This window comes from Glandiceps talaboti, chromosome 17 (genome assembly GCF_964340395.1).
Source record: "Glandiceps talaboti chromosome 17, keGlaTala1.1, whole genome shotgun sequence".
Classification (NCBI taxonomy): domain Eukaryota; kingdom Metazoa; phylum Hemichordata; class Enteropneusta; family Spengelidae; genus Glandiceps; species Glandiceps talaboti.
In genome coordinates this window covers 12991642-13011806 of record NC_135565.1, presented here as the reverse complement: position 1 = coordinate 13011806, position 20165 = coordinate 12991642, and the positions used below count along the sequence as shown (strand labels likewise).

Sequence of the window (20165 nt, the reverse complement as noted above, 5' to 3'; positions counted from 1 at the left end):
CTCTCATAACGATCGTTTGTACTTGATTTATTTCGTCCAAGTGATATATTTTTTACAAAATATTGGGTATCTAATCATTCTCATCTACTTTACTGACTTCCTATGACAAAATCGTTTTCAGATGTCGTAAAGACAGTTCGATTGGTAGACGGACAAAGTCCATACAGTGGTTTGGTTGAAATGTACTTTGAAGATCACGGTGGATGGCTACCTATAGAGAGTGGTATCGGCGATTATAAATGGGCATTTAATGCAGCTGAAGTTGCTTGTAAAGAACTAGGTACTTCAAATCTAAATACATTGACTAACAGATTTTAAGCTTTTTCCATAAGCATCGGTTTTGGGAATTTTTTATCAATAAACTATAATAATTTCAAATTGATGTTTTGTAACAATAACGTCAGAGGACGGTATCTATTTTGTACCCAAGAGACAATCCTCGTAGCGTTTCTCATACACCTTTTCCCATAGACTGATCATGACTACTACATACACGGCAAAAATATAAAACCTAAAAAATATATCCATTGAAGTTACGGAAAATAACCGGCAGGAACCACATGTTTTCATATTTACATATCCACTGGATAAACGACCGTATTGACGAATAATATTAGCAATGTTGTGAATAGAAATATATAGTGTTGCATATTATGTGTATACTGATTACTGTATAGTTTTTGTTAAAAGACTTGCTTATGTGGCCTGCCTGTAAAACCGAAGAAGGCAACTACCAAGCAAACATTAACACTATTAGCGTATGATTAATACATGAAGCGACAAAACATACGTGTTAAACTGTATTGTTGGAGACTCTTATCTATAAATAAATCATTTACTCTCGTATACCTATCAATTTGAAGGATATCCAGGAGCAATGTGGCAATCTTATGAGTCTAATGCCCTTGTCGGAGATGATAGGAAACGTATACATGATATATCTTGTAATGGAGATGTAACATCCCTATCAGATTGTCAATATACAATACATGATCCAGTGGACACCAGTAGAAATACAGCAACGGTGAGATGTAATTGTAAGTATAATAACAATATTAGAATAAGCAAAAAGAGTGCGTTTTGTCCGAAAGTTCCATCTCAAATCTAGTCCAGAAACTTTCCATTTTTCTGATCAATATGACTTCCCCACAGCCATAATGTCAACCTACGTGAATCATTTGGACATATGACTGAAAAATCCTTGGTTTTCTACCAAATGTTTCACACATGTTTGTTAGTCCGTTGTTTCCAGTTTAAATACTACATTACACATGTTATTTCCATCGGTAGGATAAGTTGGAATGTTGGAGAGTAATTGCTTGGGAGAATATTCAATTGCAAATAAATGACTCGAAGACAAAAGGTCGAAGTCTTCACTGTAATTATGTAATTAAGATTGTAATTGTACCATAACCAAACCTTAGGAGGACTTGTCCTTGTTTATAGCAAAACAAACACTGTTTATTTTGCTTTGCTAAGAAGCATATTCTTAACAAGTGGTATGCAGGAAAGGGAAATACAGCACACTCCCAAACTAGCCCGCATAATTGCCTGGTCATTGCCCATGGAGGTCATATTAAATCTATAGGCGAGGAGAAACGTCATGATACAATCATTGACAATATTAACAATATGGTCTTTAATACCATTTAAATCCGATATTACAATAACTTATATTCTTTGTGTCATTTCACAAGTTTATTAGTGCTTTAAGTTTTTGTGCCACATGTTAATATAAGTGGTCAAAGTAAACGGTAAGTGTTGAGGTCACTCATTGACAATAACATGGGTAAGCGTTCTGTCTGATCAATCTAGAAGGCAAACATAAAGACAGCATTTGAAAATAATTCGACTTATAACTGTATTTGTTATTATACTTGAAAACGTGAACACATTTTGATAATTATGTCAATTTTAACTTTTCCCGATTTCATTAAACTCCAATACTATGTAAGAAGGCGCTATTAAATAGTACAAATTTCTTTACCTTGAATCCCATAGATTTGTCGATGGTTGTTATAATTACTTTACAACGAAACTCTGACCACTGATATAGTTCCCGCTCGTCACGTAAGAAACATATACTAATTCAAACGTGATTATGTCAATAACAGGGAGAATAAGCGTTGATTACCATTGCATAACTTTAAAACAAAACGAACTTGTTTATCGTCAACATTTGACTTTCTGAATATAATTAAGCATGTGATGCCATTGTTGAATATCTTGTAGATGATGGTTATCTAGGTTGTTTTGACAACCTTTATGATGATCTTATACTTCCTTATCCTGGAGACGGAGGATATTCAGATTCTGGTATGACAATACAAATGTGTCTGAACTATTGCAGACAGCATAACATGGCATATGCTGGTCTAAATGACGAGACACATTGCTACTGTGGACAAGAAGGGACGGAATACTGGAGACATGGCAGGAAGGGAAATTACCTTTGTCATAAAACATGTGAAGGAGACGGAGATCAGATCTGCGGAAGCCTATACAAGTTGAGTATCTATAAAAGTTAGTATTCATATAGCTTTTAAATTAAAGATATTTGGGTTTCATTACCAGGTTTTTACTTACTACTTGCTTGTTATAAAACATAAACACATTGAATACCTCAAAAGATACTTACATTAGTTTATTTATTACGATGCATTAATTTAGATACGAGGGAGTGGATTGAAAGTTGAACAAAATAAATGCTTCAATATTTGAAGGAAAGTAATAATGTAAAGAAATCCATTTGTTCTCGATTGTAGCTACCCTAGGTGCTTGCGGAGGTCATATCAACGAATCTGGAACAATTTATTCACCGGGATTTCCTGGTAACATTGACAACTCTATAGATTGTACATGGAACGTGACGTCACAACCGATGACTGTGATTCGTCTAGAGTTTATCATTCCTACCATCAATCAATATTACGATCGAATACATTATTATGAGAATAATAATGGTTTGTATCGTGAACAAGAGTTAGGAAATAAGACTTTTTACAGCTGCTCAAACGTAATTCAAGTTCAATTCCTCTCGAGCTCCAAAGAAGATTCTAATGCACCCGGAATGTTTGCTCTAAAAGTTGAAGGTATGTATATATGTTTGTGCATGATTCATATTATCATCATAAACTGCATCCAGGGAATGTCATCAGTATGCATATGTCAATATCATTGATTTGTAATCATTTCTACTTAAAACATAATATTTTTCTTCCTTTGGAAAGGAAATCAACATCATGTGCCTGCTTCCTAAATGCAACTTAATGTCGGATGACTAGTTCTTTGCAGCTCGGTTCGTTACTGTTTGTATAATATCAATGTAAACTATCATTTCACATAATAAAGGTGACAGTCATATAGAAAGGATACCTTTTTATGTACATTTACTATTTGCATTTTATTTATATACAAACTTTGAAATTGTTGCCTGTTTTGAACAAAAGCTTAAAATAATACATTGGATTACTAACACATATGGATTTGAATATATTTAATATTTATTCAGTACCATTAATGGCTGGGGTGGGGAGAGTATATTGACGAACTTTCCAAGAATTAAAAGGAACCAGCCCTTACAATGTCCACTACTACAGTGAGTCTATTCTAAAATGAATCTTTTGTCATCAATTTAGGTGTCTACCCTGATTGTCAACCTCCACCTGGTCTGGAAAAGGGAACATACAACCACTCGTGTCCATATTTCCAAGGTGATATCATTTCTACAACATGTGGAACTGGATATGTACTAACTGGTGATCACAATAGTATTGAATGTACACAGAATGGTACATGGAGTGATAGTCTACCTGTGTGTGAAAGTAAGTTTCTATGTTAATAAATGTATGCAGGTTTTTGAGAAAAAATAGGGTGCTGGTATTCCCGATATTGATATTATATCATAGAACTATAAATAAGAGTTCATCGTCGCATTCATTGATTGCTGAAGTATATTGAAATCGCGATAAAATTATAAAATGTAAAATAGTAATCATAAATATATCAAAGATGAACTCCCAAATAAAGATACCAGAATAAGTAAGTCCATGCGGCAGCAAAGGGCAAACCATCATATCAGAAAATATTATGAAATAATATTGTGGAATTGACGAATTCCACTCCTACGTATTTCCACAAATATGTCAACAGAACCGGACACAATAATGATGATAATATGAATTTGTTTATTTTTATTTATTTATTTATTCATTTATTTACAATTACAGAATACAACATTTGTTGTCCTCAACAGACTTTCGAGAAATATTTTCAAATACCAATGTCTACATTAGAACATGTCTTGATTATATCAATTTTTCTTTCCTTTCCTTTGATTTATTGTTTACTTGTTTATTTGTTTGTTTGTTTGTTTGTTTCTTCATTTGCTTATTCGGTCCTTCATTCGTTTGTTCGCTTGTGTTGGGTGTATTGTATCTTGTTAAGAGTACTGTACACGACAATATCTTTTCTTTGACATCTACAAGTCATAGATTGTGGTGATCCAGGATATGTTGAGAATTCAAACAGACAAGGAAATGAATTCACGTACAACAATAGTGTACGGTACACGTGTATTGGAGATTACTATATTGTAGGTGGTGATACTATAGTTTGTGACGTCACTGGAAAGTGGACAACTAAGCCAACTTGTATTAAAAACGGTGAATAGCAAATTTTGTATGTAATAGTCGATTTATTTTTACGTCATCAATTCCTTGTAAATTATAATTCCCTTCAACATTTCCTCATAAAGAAAATCATCATCATCGTCGTAAAGTAAATGTGTATTGTCATTCTAATAATGTAATTGGTGATTATGTTAATATTCTGAAAGCTGAAATTCCAATAGTCAATAAAAAATATTTTCTGAATGTTCGAGTTTGACCGTGCATAGGTTAACCGTTGTCATATTTGTTTTTACCTTCTCTAACTGTTATTTTCTGGGATATTTTTTATAGAATTGATAACATCAACGCTTCCTACTCCATCGGTTCCAGCAACAGATAGTAGATTTGTGCCAAGGTCAGCTGATGGAACAGGTTTGTAAAAAAATCAGTATGTCCAAATATTTTCTGTGATATATACAGAAGTTCAAGTACATTAGTATCAAAAGCCATCCGCCATGAATGAATAGTTCAGTTCGTATTTACAGCATTCTTTTTATATGTGATGATCCCTTTAGACAACTCGGTATTAGGTCTGCGGTGGGCGGTAAGTAAGTCAGTCAATCAATCAGTCAGTCAGTCAGTCAGTCAGTCAGTCAGTCAGTAAGTAAGCAAGCAAGCAAGCAAGTAAGTTTGCTATGTGCATGTGCGCGCGCGCGCGTGCGTGCGTGTGTGTGTGTGCGTGCGTGCGTGCGTGCGTGCGCGCGCGCGCGTGTGTGTGTGTGTGTGTGTGTGTGTGTGTGTGTGTGTATGTCCGGCTGTGTGTGTGTGTGTCAATGGAGGCATGCACATTCCACCTCCATAGTAACATATGTACACAAATACAAATGTGAATAGTTTAAACTTCCTCTTTATATTTTAACACATATATACAATTCGTTTATTTGTAGCCGCCATAGCTGGATCTGTAGTAGGAGTGGTTGCTGCCATTATCATTGTGCTATTGGTTGTGGTCTGTCTGATAAGACGGTAAATTGGTTTTCCATCTTACATTTGTGATGTAATGCTCATTCTTTGAATGATATATGTGCTGCAATATATAGTGTTGAATATTTTGAGTGTGTTGTGTTCTGACTACAAGATAATATATCCAAAGTGTTCTCTAAAAAAAACATTGTTACGAAGATTTCTGCAAAAACTCATGTTGCACTTATAGCATAGTATTTTTGATGGCAGTCCTATGTTATTTGTATTTTGTTATTTATTTCAGTCTTTTATTCATGTTAAATTTATGATGCCTATATTTGCTCTCATAAAATCACATTAATAATTACAACAATAAAATATATTGTGACGTTTACATGAGTCTGATACGAATTGGCCTTGGCAATTTACCTGTTCTCTGTATCAAAAAAGGAAAATACCAATGATACACAGAAAATCGTAATGTACAATTGTTCATTGAATTGGCTTTTCACGTTTCTCTAAACTAATATAGGAGTTTGTTACCGTGTCAAAGTAAGCAGAGTAAACCACAAGGGAACGAAGACGACTATGCAACAGTTAGTGAAAACGGAGATTCCCGAATTCGTATGCAGAATTTGCATGGAGATGGAGGCGAGTCTGTGGACGCGTCAGCCGAAGGGAGAGTGAACAGAATTGTTGAGGAAGAAACCGGTGAGGAAATAATTTACAATGAAATCGAAGGGAGTACAGCTACCAATCTTCCAGCTCCTAGAATGGAATCTACAGAGAATGGTGACAACGGAAGAGAGAATGACAATCCATACCAGATTGATGATGCCGAAGGGTCCGTTGATAACATAATCTATGAGCATGATATTGCTGAACAAAATCCTACAGCTCAGAGTGGTCGTGAAAATGGTGGCCTTACTTCTCAACCTACAGGGAACGAGGGGTCTGTATTGGTTAGCAACACTAACTACGAATCTATTGATGACATTTGTGCTGACAAGATGGACGACACAAACCGAGATGACACGGAGAGGGAAATGAAGGAAAACATCGCGTATGAGGCATTTGATGATGGAGATAAAGATGAATCAGCGTATGCTACACTGGAGTAGATAACCGTGCCTGGAAATCCCCTTGTAACTATTCCATAAATCGGTATAGTAGGGGAAGGGTGTTAGGTAATCATAGATGGCAATGTTACTAGTAATCATTCCCCAGTTCTATGTCTCTTATATACATGGATATGCGAATATACATGGATATGCGTATGTATATTTAAACTAGTCATGCGTATGAAATTATTGCGAGTAAATGAGTACTTTTATCCAACAATCAATCGATTTCATACCTTGAAAGATTTCAAATTGTCTTCAGATAGTTAGATAATGTCATATATCTTTATATTTTCTTTGTATTATACCTTCCATTTAATATTGTTGTGACATTTACTTATCTAGACCATGACACTTAGTGACATTATTGGGGCAAGGATCATTTTATTTACAATTTATCTTAGCATTAATTTACTCAGAGTTTACTTTTAATTGAAACGTCTGCAAAGATCATTAATGTTCGTGTATGTAATTATAAAACTTATTGATGATGGTGATTGTTGATGTAAGAGTACAAAATACTTTTTTAAATATGAAAACATTAGGCCTAGAAATTTGTTTGGTTCTGGTTACCCGACCCCACCCAGTTTTTCGCTGCCGACCCTAAACTTTTGTTTACGTATTCGAGGAAAAAAATTAAAATCGCGAAAATTGTGTGTGAAGTATCGCGAGAAATATTGGATTCGGAAACTGACATCAACTTAAAAAGACAATATAAAACTGTTCTTCCAATCTGAAATAATGGTTGTACATCTGATGGGAAGAACCAATAACACGAGACTATATGGAAAACAACAGAAAACATAACTACCTGATGAACTAGACACTCACATATGAAAAATAAATTGTATAGAAAACCTACCTACCTACCCCACTTATTCTAAAATTAGAGCAATCGGAATCACACAATTTGTTTAGGCCTTACACCGAGTATAGTATTTACAGTTAGTGATATGGTAGTGACATTCACAATAACTACAATAATTAATGTAAATGGTAAACAGTAATGTACGAGTATAGTAAAATATAATCAGGTTTACATTGCAAGTTTACACAGCAAACCAAATTCAATACTAATAATATTAATCATAATATGTCATTTACATATTGAAGCAATTTTATGACCTAAAACAGTTACTTACTTTGTATGAAAATAAGCACTTGTTAGAACTATTACTTGTATTTTCTCACAGATTACACAACCTGCAAAATATTGTACTCAGGAATATATTTTATTGGTCAATGATAGACATTGAAATTTAAGACTTTTCTGTTGGTTGGCAGTTGCTTGATATTATTAATTTTGTAACGCAGACCAGTTAAAGAATTTATATTGGGAAAGGTATCTTATATCCGATTCAAATTGAATTACCGAGTTCGAATCAAGAATAGCAGTGATCCGTGGAGACGATGTCGTTGCCTGCTATTCGATACTATGATATGTGACAGTTCAGCGTCACTTTCCTCAATATTTCTCTATAGTTTTTCCCTCCATTTTTTAAGAATCTTATTAACCTTGTATACAATTCTTTTTTATTAGTACATTGTATTTGATTAACATTTGATATTTTGAAAATTGATACTCTTTGATACTTTGAAAATCCAATATGATGCTGATGTATGAACATAAATTCAGTTCATTAAAGTTATGCACTTACTTGCTATGTCATATATTGTATTCCAGTCCCAATGTGTGTGTGTGTCTTGGATCGGATGATAATATTATTATATTACATGCTAGGTGAACGTGTATGATTTATTTGGAATCTTAAGCTGAGTTTTATAATTAGGGCTTAGATTACCCTTATTTGTGAGCGTCTTGTAAAGACAGCAATTTAGCCGAGATATCATTTTTTCACTTTATACTTTCAGGAGACAATTTCGCTTACCTAGTAAGTATCCCGGATTTTCAAGCTTACATAATATTTCAAAACAGAAAAGTTATCATGTATTCGTTTTAAAACGGAGGGACGCAATAATCAATAATTAATAATTAGACTCAAATAGAAAATGGCTTAACAAACCTGACAATTTGTGACATTGACAGATGATTCGAGTGCATGATAATTCCACAAGCTGTGTAGTCAGACTGATCATGTATCATGTCTGGCTCAAATATCGATACATTGCACTATAAATAGTTGATGCCAATTTTCGCCTGTTGTTGTGTAACGGGACATTTTGCGTCATTTTATGAATAGAAGTAATGAACCTGCTAGCAAATTGAAGAATCATATTGAATGAATCTAAATGACAAAACTACAATGTAGTTGGAACTATGTCTTCGAACGTTGAAGACTTGCTACAGTTGTGAATGAGGGATTGGGCGATTTGAAACTGGGTCAATTCATTGAATTAGCATGGGCGTACAAATGTAGCACCTCTTCTTGTGGAAATGACAGGAGGGAAAACAAACTGGCTAAAGGGTGTGAGTTTGCAAAATAATAAGAATGACAATAGTTACACTTTCAACGGAAGAGTCAAGGCATCATTATTTGCCATCTGAATAAAACTCGAACATTTTTTAAATAAAGCACAAGTTAGACCACCTACTAGTTCAAACTGACACAGTTTAAGATATAAAATGTAATCATGTTGTTCCGGTACTTACCCTAGGTCTGTTTAGTACAGTACATGTATTTGTTCAACACTGAAAACATATCAACGACATATGGGATTGGTTTCACAAGATATTTAAACCTACCTACCATTCAGCCATTTGTTTATACCCCTCAAGGAATCTGTCCTTGAACGAGGTTACTATAAAACCTTGTGCCTTTAATTCTTTGAAAAATATCAGTCTATCAGGACTTGGAACCAAAACACGGTATTGTATAATACGGCCACACAGTGTGAGTGTGTGTGTGTGTGGGGGGGTGAGAGTGTCAAACATGTCTACCTAAGGATTAGGTCGATCAATTTGTGTGGCTCCTCATTAGTCCGAGTATTATCCCACAATGGTGTCCGTACATGTACAGGGTCAGACTAATTATAAAGACCGAGCCCAGTCCTCAACAGCTGATTTAATGGTGTTTATTGATGTAGAATGAATTATTTCAGTGGGTATACCAGATTATTATTAGTGATTAATACAGTAAGGGTGCAAAAGTGTGCGATGTCGTCTTTTCTGTGCATCATATGGATATGAATCTATAGTCTACATGGGGGGGGGGCAATTGGTCTCAGTTGATCAAAAGCCAAATTTAGGCTGTAATTGTAAAAAAATATATATATCATGGATTACATATTTCATCATTGTTTCTAGAAGAATATTTATATCTCAGGTCGTTATAAAAGTTCAATCGAAATTATGTCGAGGGAGTATCTTTTTGGGGCGATTTAAAATTTAAAATAACGGCCACTGGGCAAATGTGTAGGGTGTACAAACGATTTTATATACATTCCTTCTCTAGCAGATATAACAAATTACAACACATCAATTTTGTTGTTTGCAAGCAATGTTTTATTTTAATATATATTATACCGGGACCGATGTGCATGAACATTTACATACGCAACCTTGGTTATACAATATCGACATAGTTCAGTTTACATCTTTGAATGTTTAAAATGTGTTTTGTTTTTCAATAACAATCTTGTGATTGGATATATTAATAATTATCAAAATAGTTACGTTCGTAACTTCTACCAGACATGTTATCAAATTTATTGGATTGCCTGTGATGATCAAAACTCAAATATGTGTTTTTAGTGGTCACCGTTATGCTTTAACGAGGGCCTTCCCAGTATTTTCACCAGTAAACAACCCAAAGAAAGCCTTTTTCATGTTTTCGAAGCCTTCCGTAATATGTGCCTGCAATTTCAGTTTTCCCTGTAAAAATTAGAAATGCAAAGAGAATTAATGTAGTAGAGATCAAAATATTACTCTTATAAGCGTGCTTATTGGCCATTTCTAATGAAGGCACACTTATAAGGAAATATTATGTCCATATAAGGATGAGCTATGTTTAACGTATTGAAAATATGCATATTCATTCTGAGTATCTCATTTAACATTTGTGTATTTGTGTAGAGTAACAGACGGTTTATCACTCTCAATTAACTTCATGAATAAATATGAGCTTTTACTTCAAACCAGCCTTCTTCAGAATGCAAATAAAGAAGTAGGTATGACACGGTCAAGGTAGATTTGGGAGAGAAAACATACATCTGAAACAGGCTGTGTTCGCCAGCAGACTCTATGTAACATATACATTTACGAATAATGTTATCATGTTGTCAGTTAAGTTTAATAGGTGTCGTTTTACTTGATATATAACAACACTTTCACTGCTGAACACATTATGATTGTTATTGAGGGGAGTTTCAAATCTGAATTAATGTAAATAAATCTCCCCTAAATCACCATCCTGGTGTGTTCAACCTCACATTGACAAATGATAGTTTTTGATCATTAAGTGTACACACTTTATGTACAGTCATTTGGCGTAAACTCCCTGTTTTAGCTGTAACTGGCAACCGGACGCTGTGTAGATTGACAATACTTATACTCCCATTCAGGGTTTCAACATTCATGATAGTCAATGAATAATAAATACCTCACCACTCGAACTCAAGTTAGGTCACCACAATTTCAAACTGATATTCTTTTAAATATATAAAATACTCATGTTTTTAAGTACTTGTTAGTAGTACACGAAATTTGTACAACACTGAGAAAAAATCTCAGCGAAATAAAGCAAAATGATTATTTTCGCACGACAGTCAAACCTACCTGGAGATACCACTCAGCCATTTCTTTATACCCCTCAGGGAATCTCTCTTCATACGTTGTCGCTAAAAAGCCCGCACCTTTATTTCTTTGTAAACAATTAGCTTATCGGGACATGGAACTGCAATAAGAGACAAAAACAAAAATACTGAGCTATGCATGGGGGGTGTCAAAACATGTCTTAGGGTTTGGTGATTATATATATTACATGCTGCAAAGAAACTCAATCTACTGGTATATCCCGAGCTTTTTATGATTACATCTACCTGTAACATCCAACATCGTATGTGGACTTTCCTTTCCCTCGCGTTAAAGGCCAGGGATTCAATCCTGGTCATGGTCATGGGATTACATAAGATTATTCTTTTACGCTGCCAAATAGAACTGTTTCTAAGCATTAGTCAGACAAACTGCTTTTCACACCTAATGTTCAATCTTTTTTAAGTGTCAACCTTTCTGTACGATTACGCAATCTATTCTTCCAAAGCTACTTGCATTATTGAAGACAGCAAACCCAAGCAAGTGTTTTAACCACAAACCATGCATTTTATAGGCTGTCACAAAGCCATGAAACTGGATGGTGCTGTTTTCAGCATTTAACATTAATAAGCATGTTTACAAAATAAAAAACTAAACTAAAGTAACAACAGGTATGAGGAAAAAATAAAATATGAAAGGCCAATTTTCAAATAGTTTAGTATTCCTTACCAGGTTCCGTTTCTGTTTCATTATACTGAGATATAGCCCCACATTGACTAATTCGTCCATATTTATTCATGTGCTTTTTGACGGTAGCTGAAAATTTGCCACCAACCTTTGTGTATAAAAATATAGATAGGTGAATGTACATGTCTACATATACAACTCATTCTCAAAGCTAATATGTAAAAGTTTATTTACTATGTCTAAAAGAAAGTTAACAAACATCTAGTATTTATACACACACACACATAAATATATATATATATATATATATATATATATATATATATATATATATATATATATATAGGAAGTGTACGTTCATGCGCTTTTCGTCAAATCGAACATTTAATCTTTAATTTTTTTAAATGCCAATATTTACCAGTTATGGATTGTTCATTTTTCAAAATATCTTCATTTGCATTATGTTTTTTTGTTAATTAAATTAATAAACCTTGGCTATGTTTCTGTTTCTTTCTTTCCTTTAAATCAAGTTTATTTATCTCATATATCATTTACACCAGTCTGCATAGTGGTTTAAGGGTAATAGTAATTTAAATATAATCCTTACATTATCGAAGTACATATCGACACCATTAGGAGCTGCCTTCTTCAGCGTCTCATCCAGATCAATAGTTTTGTAATTGAACGCTTCATCTAAACCAAGTTTCTTTAGGAAGTCAATCTTTTTGTCAGTTCCAGCGAAACCAATCACTCGACATCCCTTGACAACAGAGGTATAAATGCTAGTTACAAGGAATGCATTGGTCGTATTGACTAATTTTCGATTGGCAGTGGTTATACTTATTAACATTTATCAAATGTCAGATACTGTAGCACAGTGATAACCTTTCATATGGTGCCTGTAACTAGACACTTATCATAACTGAGTCGATTGCACAATAAATTGCCATAAAATAATCTGGTATCAGCTGGGCGAATACCAACCTCTGTGCTACTATTTGCCCGGCGGTTAGGCATATGGATGGATGGATGGATGGATGGATGGATGGGTAGATGGGTGGGTGGGTGGGTGGGTGGGTGGTTGGGTGGGTGGGTTTTGGTTGATTGATTGATTGATTGATTGATTGATTGATTGATTGATTGATTGATTGATTGATTGATTGATTGATTGATTGATTGGAATATACTGTGAGCGCCGTAAACAGGCTAAGCCGCTGGGCGAATAACCTAAACGTTACAGATTTTAGAGTTCTCTTCAACGACATGAAATTTGTATCGAACATTTTGGCATATGGGCCACCATCATGTCTAGTTTAATATTATCGTCCATGTCGCAAAACTCGACTTTTGCAAAATCGGATATGTACAATTTGTCGGTCGGAGTTCTTTGAGCATATGTTTCTATAGTTTTATTAATATAGTAACTAACGGCTATACAATGTCATGTCTTGTAGAGCAGAATGTTTCTTTTCGACAAGGCCAGCAGGAACAACCAGTCGAAAGGTTTGTCCATACGGAAAGCATTCAGTTTACATCCGGGTATTATTATTACACACGCAGCAGAATCCCTAGAAAGGGTATATACGTATACCTTTATCTTTCCTAGCTGTCCAACCATGCTTCCAACTGATCCTGCAGCACAATTCACCACCAATGTTTCTCCTTCTTTAGGTTGACAGATGTCGAGGAACCCAAAGTATGCTGTCATCCTAATAAAGGACATTATAGTTTATGTTATGATATAATCAATATAACCTTCCTACGATCAATGACTAACAAATCTATAACATATGTTTATATCTAGTTTTTTTCTCAGAAAATACTCCTATGGCTATGAGTATAACTAACATAGAAAATTCAAAATAATTCAGTTTTCATTTCGAACTCTCTGATATTTAGAGAGACGTTGAACCATCGTTTTCTGAAAGACATTATGGCATAACGTAATCATTTCATCTCTATAAAGAAGCAATGTCGCTTTGTGAATTCACTATGTTTAAAAGAAACATGAGATAAAATGCATTGGTTTCATTTCCTTTCGCTAAAATAATGAACTGGTATCAATCCAAACTGTAAACAAAGAGGAAGTGACGTAGTGGCCTTGAAGGGAACAACTTCCGTTAAATGTGTTGTAAGCTGCTTACATTGTTAAACCATAACAACTGAAACAGTCGGCAAAACATTTAACGGAATTTGCCAAGCCAGGCCTGTACATCATTCCCACCTAAGTGCTGATTGATAAGTGATCATGAGAGTAAATTAAACCAACCCAACACATTTCATCTCTTTTTAACATCCAAGTTTTTATTAAAACATTGTGAATTAACAAGATACACATATCCTTCCCCTTTAAGGCTCTTAGAGCTTGAATATTTTATTCACTATGATAACGTCCTATATACTAAGTAATTTCAAATCATTAAATACATTATACTGTTAAGAAAAGACATTTAAATATCAAAACCCCCAAAATGTGACTCCCATACACACGTACATTACTATGAAAGAAATTCTAAAGTTTTTGAACAATATCATGTGAAAATTCTCTTACCCAACATAACCAAGTACTCCCAAAGCCTGGAATAGAGGAATATTTGAAGGATAGTGGTCTAACTTTGATTTGATTTCACGGCCTCCTGTTGCTATGAAATGACTTTGCCATCCAGATGCAAATGAATCCGTAATGATATTAGTACCAATGGGATAGTCTTCATTCTTGCTATCGGTGACTCTGTTGAAGTTATCATTTATACATATAGATGTTTGTTTTGCTATACCATCTTGGCAGGTAATGAAAGAGACATTTCCAAATATCCACGTTTGTTTATATTTAAAAGTCTTTTAATACTACATTCTTTTATAGCACATGATTTTCATATATATACCCTTCAATGATTGGCTTAGATCCTATCACGTGGGATGGACTATTAACCCATAGTAATCCCATTTGCATACAGTGGCACTAATCAGGTTCTATTTCCCCTAAGGCAATATTCATGTAGCATGGAAGTCCTGTCAAGGATTTGCTTTGACTGAGGAAAGAATATGTGCCTGAGAATGTGACATTTATTGTGTGGCCCTTATTTAGGCACTAGTAGAAGTCATATCACCCCTCCGGTTGTAATTTAGCAACTTTACACCTCTCCTCGGCTTCCAGTCTCAGGAAATAGTTACTACATATGACAGGTAATAGACGTCTACAAGTGCCCTTAGCCAGGCAATAAAAGTATTATATATCACCCCTGACAACTCGATGAATACCCTAAATGTCGTGGGATTTAGGACAATATCATCATATTAAGCCAATTTGCATGTCACCATCATGACAATAAATGACCCCAGTGATTCACACGCGTGACATGATGTTGTTTCAGTTTACCTTTTATGAACAGGTAAACTATAATAATTTGTTTACAGTATATGTTTTATGAAATATATTACATTTGGTGAAACTTGCCAGATAAATACTGAGAATGCATAAATTCGAATAACTAGTTTACTACCTGAATACATAAATGTTATGAGAAACACTGGACCATTAATTAACCCCATTCAATTTCACATTTACAGTGATGTGTGGAATTGGAAGCACGATGGATCTAGATTAGCATAGAATGTTTTCACAACATAACATTATCACTATTCGGACATTGCCTTACCTGGCTATCTGTTGTCCTATCATGAGGTCACCTTCTTTCATTACTTCTGCACTGAAAAGCCTGGAAAGAGAAAGAATATTAGAATTACGTTTGAGAAAGAAATAGTGGTGAGAGAGACAGAGACAGAGAGGCAGCCAGCCAGACAGACAGACAGACAGACAGACAGACAGACAGACAGACAGACAGACATACATACATACATACATACATACATACATACATACATACATACATACATACAGACACACACACACATACAGACAGACAGACAGACAGACAGACAGACAGACAGACAGACAGACAGACAGACAGACAGACAGACAGACAGACAGACAGAGACAGAGGTGCCCTTGGCACTTCCTAGCGGAGCATTGCTTAGTTATTTCTGACAATGTATTTTGAAATTCTTCCATTTATCGGACTTATTCTACTATTGCTATACACTCACATTCCACTGTATTTAATATCTTGCATTTGTTGATACATATAACACCAAAGATCAAATGGCACATAACTCAATCACTACATCGACCTTTGTTCTACATCAATATACGGGGTTGTAGCTAGTGGTAATGTGTATTTAAGTCAGCAATTCTAGTTCTGTTTTGACTTTTGTAATGCTCGCCCTTTCTCGTGTCATCATTGGCAGTCTTGCCCATCGAATGAAAGTCAATATACATATGTTTGCTTATATTTTAGGAACAAATGTAGAATATCAGTGTAATAACATCTCACCTCATGTATGGGTCTACAGACAATACACAGCTTGACAAAGAAATTCTGAAAACAAAAATAAACGTGTGATATATTCATATGTTTTTTTCTTCTGTCAAAACAGTTGAATATGTATATATTAAAACGTCAACAAACATCTCGTCTAATCACTCTTAAACTGCTGCAAACATGTGCATGGGTTTGAACACAATTCCAAATTTATCACTCTGTGAAATACTTCCTCGACCAACCTCCATCTTGGATATCTGGCAGATCCTCTTCCACAAGCTGAATGTCACTATCCTTTGGGAACCCATCGAAGTGTTTGACGAGGATAAATTTCTTGGCTTTCACCATGTTGTAGACTAAATGATAGAAGCCGTCGATCAAGTTATTTAATTTGCGCACGTTACCTATCCTTACACTGGGCCTTCATAGCCCGATGACCTTTGTGTCAGGTATCTGAAGAGCACAAATAATTATATTCACCTAGAACAGTGGAGTGACCCCAGTCATTCTACGTGCTCGGTTTTGTATGTGTAGTGATTTATTTAAAGGTTTTTGAATGTAGGCTTTTTTAATTGTTGTCTGCAATTTATCGTTAAGCTTGGCATGCATAGACATAGTTACAGTGTAAACACCCACACTTTTAAACCTGCAGCTGTTTGAAAGTGAACTTGGACCTCAAGGATATTCACACACATACTAAATGGCTCAACAAACCCGAGAATTTGTGTCATACGATTCAAGTGCATGATAATTCCACAAGCTGTCTAGTCAGACTGACTTTGTACCGTGTCGGGCTCAAATATCGATACATTGGACTATGCATAGTTGATGCTTATTTTCTCCTGTAGTGTAATGGGTCAATTCGCATCACTTATGTTATGAATAGAAGTAATGAACCTGCAAGCAAATTGTAGCACCATATTTTAGGCATTTAAATGAGCTACAAATATCGATGAGGGATTGCGTTAATTGAAACTGGGTGCATTTGGTCTTAATTTTAAGGGATCTTGAAGAAAGAAGTGGTAAGAAATAGGAAGAGTGTGGAAAGACATAGAAAGAGTAAGGATGTTGACCATGGGCCAAGTATGGTCATCATGCACATGTCTAGTTGTTGGGTCTAAGGGTGTAAGTCCCACTCCGCAGACATTTAAAATTATATAGGTGCTACAAACCATGACCTATTATCATTTGTGTCTGTTTTGGTATCTGCCAAGTAAATCAAGAGTGCTTGGCTGTTGTTAAACTGTTGTTACAGCAGCAAACATTACACTGGCTAGATCCCTAACAATTATAACCATTTATGAAAAAGGCAATATGACATTAATTGAATCACAGTGTCTGAAACTGTGGAAACAAAGATTGCGCATGATGTGTCCAGACTTTGGTCTCTTTTCACTTATGATAACATCCTAAAGAATGCGTTTGGAATATTTGGATATAGGAAGGACCATTTTTCAGAGAGGCAAAATGGAGGGTCAAACTTTAGAAATTTAAAGAAATCATCAGGGAGGGTCATATTCTATATAGCAGACGTAGTATCTCACATCTCCGTCCAGAAGAAATACTGCCAGTCCTTAAATGGTAGGCGTATCAAGTAGAGGACGGTCGTTTTATTGTTGTAAAATTAAATTGTTTTATTTCAATATCGATGCTGATACAATTACATAATAGTGGTAATAAAATATAGGCATACTTCACTTTACATCTTAGTATGTTTTTTGGTTGTTTGCTTTTTATTCAAGAAATGAATACGGACTGAATCAATATCACCAGACGTTGAATCAAATTCAAACTTCAAACTTCAAACATAAAACTTAAGCAGTGATTTTAAACTTCTGCAAACATTTTCTCAAAATGCTATATTTGTAATGATCGAATCGTCGACAATGATCAAGATGCAAATGTGCGGTGGGTTTCGTCTCCATTATTGGCATTAAGCTTGAACAACCGCCTTCCCAATTTTATCACCAGTAAACAAGGTTAGCCAAATTATGAAGACCGAGCCCAGTCCTCATGATCAACAGCTGATTTAATTATGTTTATTGGTGTAGAATGAATTATTTCAGTGTCTTGATTGCTCCAGATACGTATTGTCGATTTAGTTGTGGTATAGATCTGCTCTTGACGTGGAAGAAGTAGAAGTAGTTTACAAGTTCTTAACCAGTTGCTGTTCTTTGTCATTATACTGCGATATAGTCCCACACTGACTAATACATTCATACAAATTCATGTGGTTTTTGACAGTCGCTGAAAATTTGCCACCAACCTTGGATATGAACACAGCGATACATCAGCTTACATATTTATATGTTTTTAAGAATATCGAGAAAAGTATATTTAGCATATAATACTCAGTAAGCTCATCAAGGAAGTACTAAGATTGATACACAAGTTCTCTTCTTCGAATTCCACTTTGATTGAAAAACAGACATGTTTCAAACAAATCACTTGTCTTTCTTCAGTGTCTAACTGGATCTGACAGAATGATCCAAATTTGCTGGAGGTGTTGAGTAACCAGAGGTGTGAAAAGTTTAGCTTCAATATATATAAATTCAGGTGTGAAAGTACTTGTTAGTATATTTAGCATGTCTAAAATAAGTAAAGCTCTAGCATTTACATATGTACTCAAATTACAGGAGAATATTAAAGCGCTTAGAAATTGTATCAATACTGAATACAATGATGTCATAATTGCTTTTTCGTCGAATCGGATTCAAATTTTGAGATGTCAATGCTTATCACTTTACGGAGTGTTTCTTATTTTAACATACATTTGTATTTACAGTTTTTGTTTCCCTCTGCTTCTCTTGCTTAAGTCATTTGCACCAGTTTTCGAATGGTCTAGGTAGGTAAAGCAATTAATTTGAATATACTTACATTATCGAAGTACATACCAACACATTAGGAGCTGCGCCTTCTTCAATGTCTCACCCAGATCAATAGTTTTGTAATTGAACGTTTCATCGAAACTAAGTTTCTTCGGGAAGTCAACCTTTTTGTCAGTTCCAGCGAAACTCGACATCCCATGATACAGTAGTCGTATTGTCTGATTTCCGTTATCAAAGGACAATGTTCATACAATTTGCACATATCAAAATGACTTCATTGTACTGTCCTATTGATGCTTGGAACTATGAACAATATATTCTCCATGACCATAATACTGTACCGTCCATTCAGTGAAATTCATGCCACTTTCAACATGTCAGTTTAATTTAGGTATTGCCGTCAATTTCTTACAAATTACATAAAATACACGTCAGAAACTGTTGGCACACAAGCATATAAAATAATACAGTTTATCTCAATGTGAACACAAATCAACTTAATTAAAATGACAATATAAAACTATTCTTCCAATCTCTAATGGCTGTACATCTGATAGGAAGAAATAAACAACACAGAGACCATTTGGAAAACAATGGAAAAACTGAACTAGACTCTCACACATGAAAAAAAAACAATGTAATAAAATAAAATAAAATAAAATAAAACAAAACAAAACAAAACAAAACAAAACAAAATAAAATAAAATAAAATAAAATAAAATAAAATAAAATAAAATAAAATAAAATAAAATAAAATAAAATAAAATAAAATAAAACAAAATAAAATAAAATAAAATAAAATAAAATAAAATAAAATAAAATAAATCTACCTACTTTAAAATTGAATGTAATCGGAACCACAT

General features: G+C 34.5%; 1 pseudogene; it reads right to left on the bottom strand.

Moving 5' to 3' along the window:
* Window positions 1-10347: 10347 nt before the first annotated feature.
* LOC144448489 (prostaglandin reductase 1-like) lies at window positions 10348-16822 on the bottom strand (annotated as a pseudogene).
* Between the last annotated feature and the right edge of the window lie 3343 nt (window positions 16823-20165).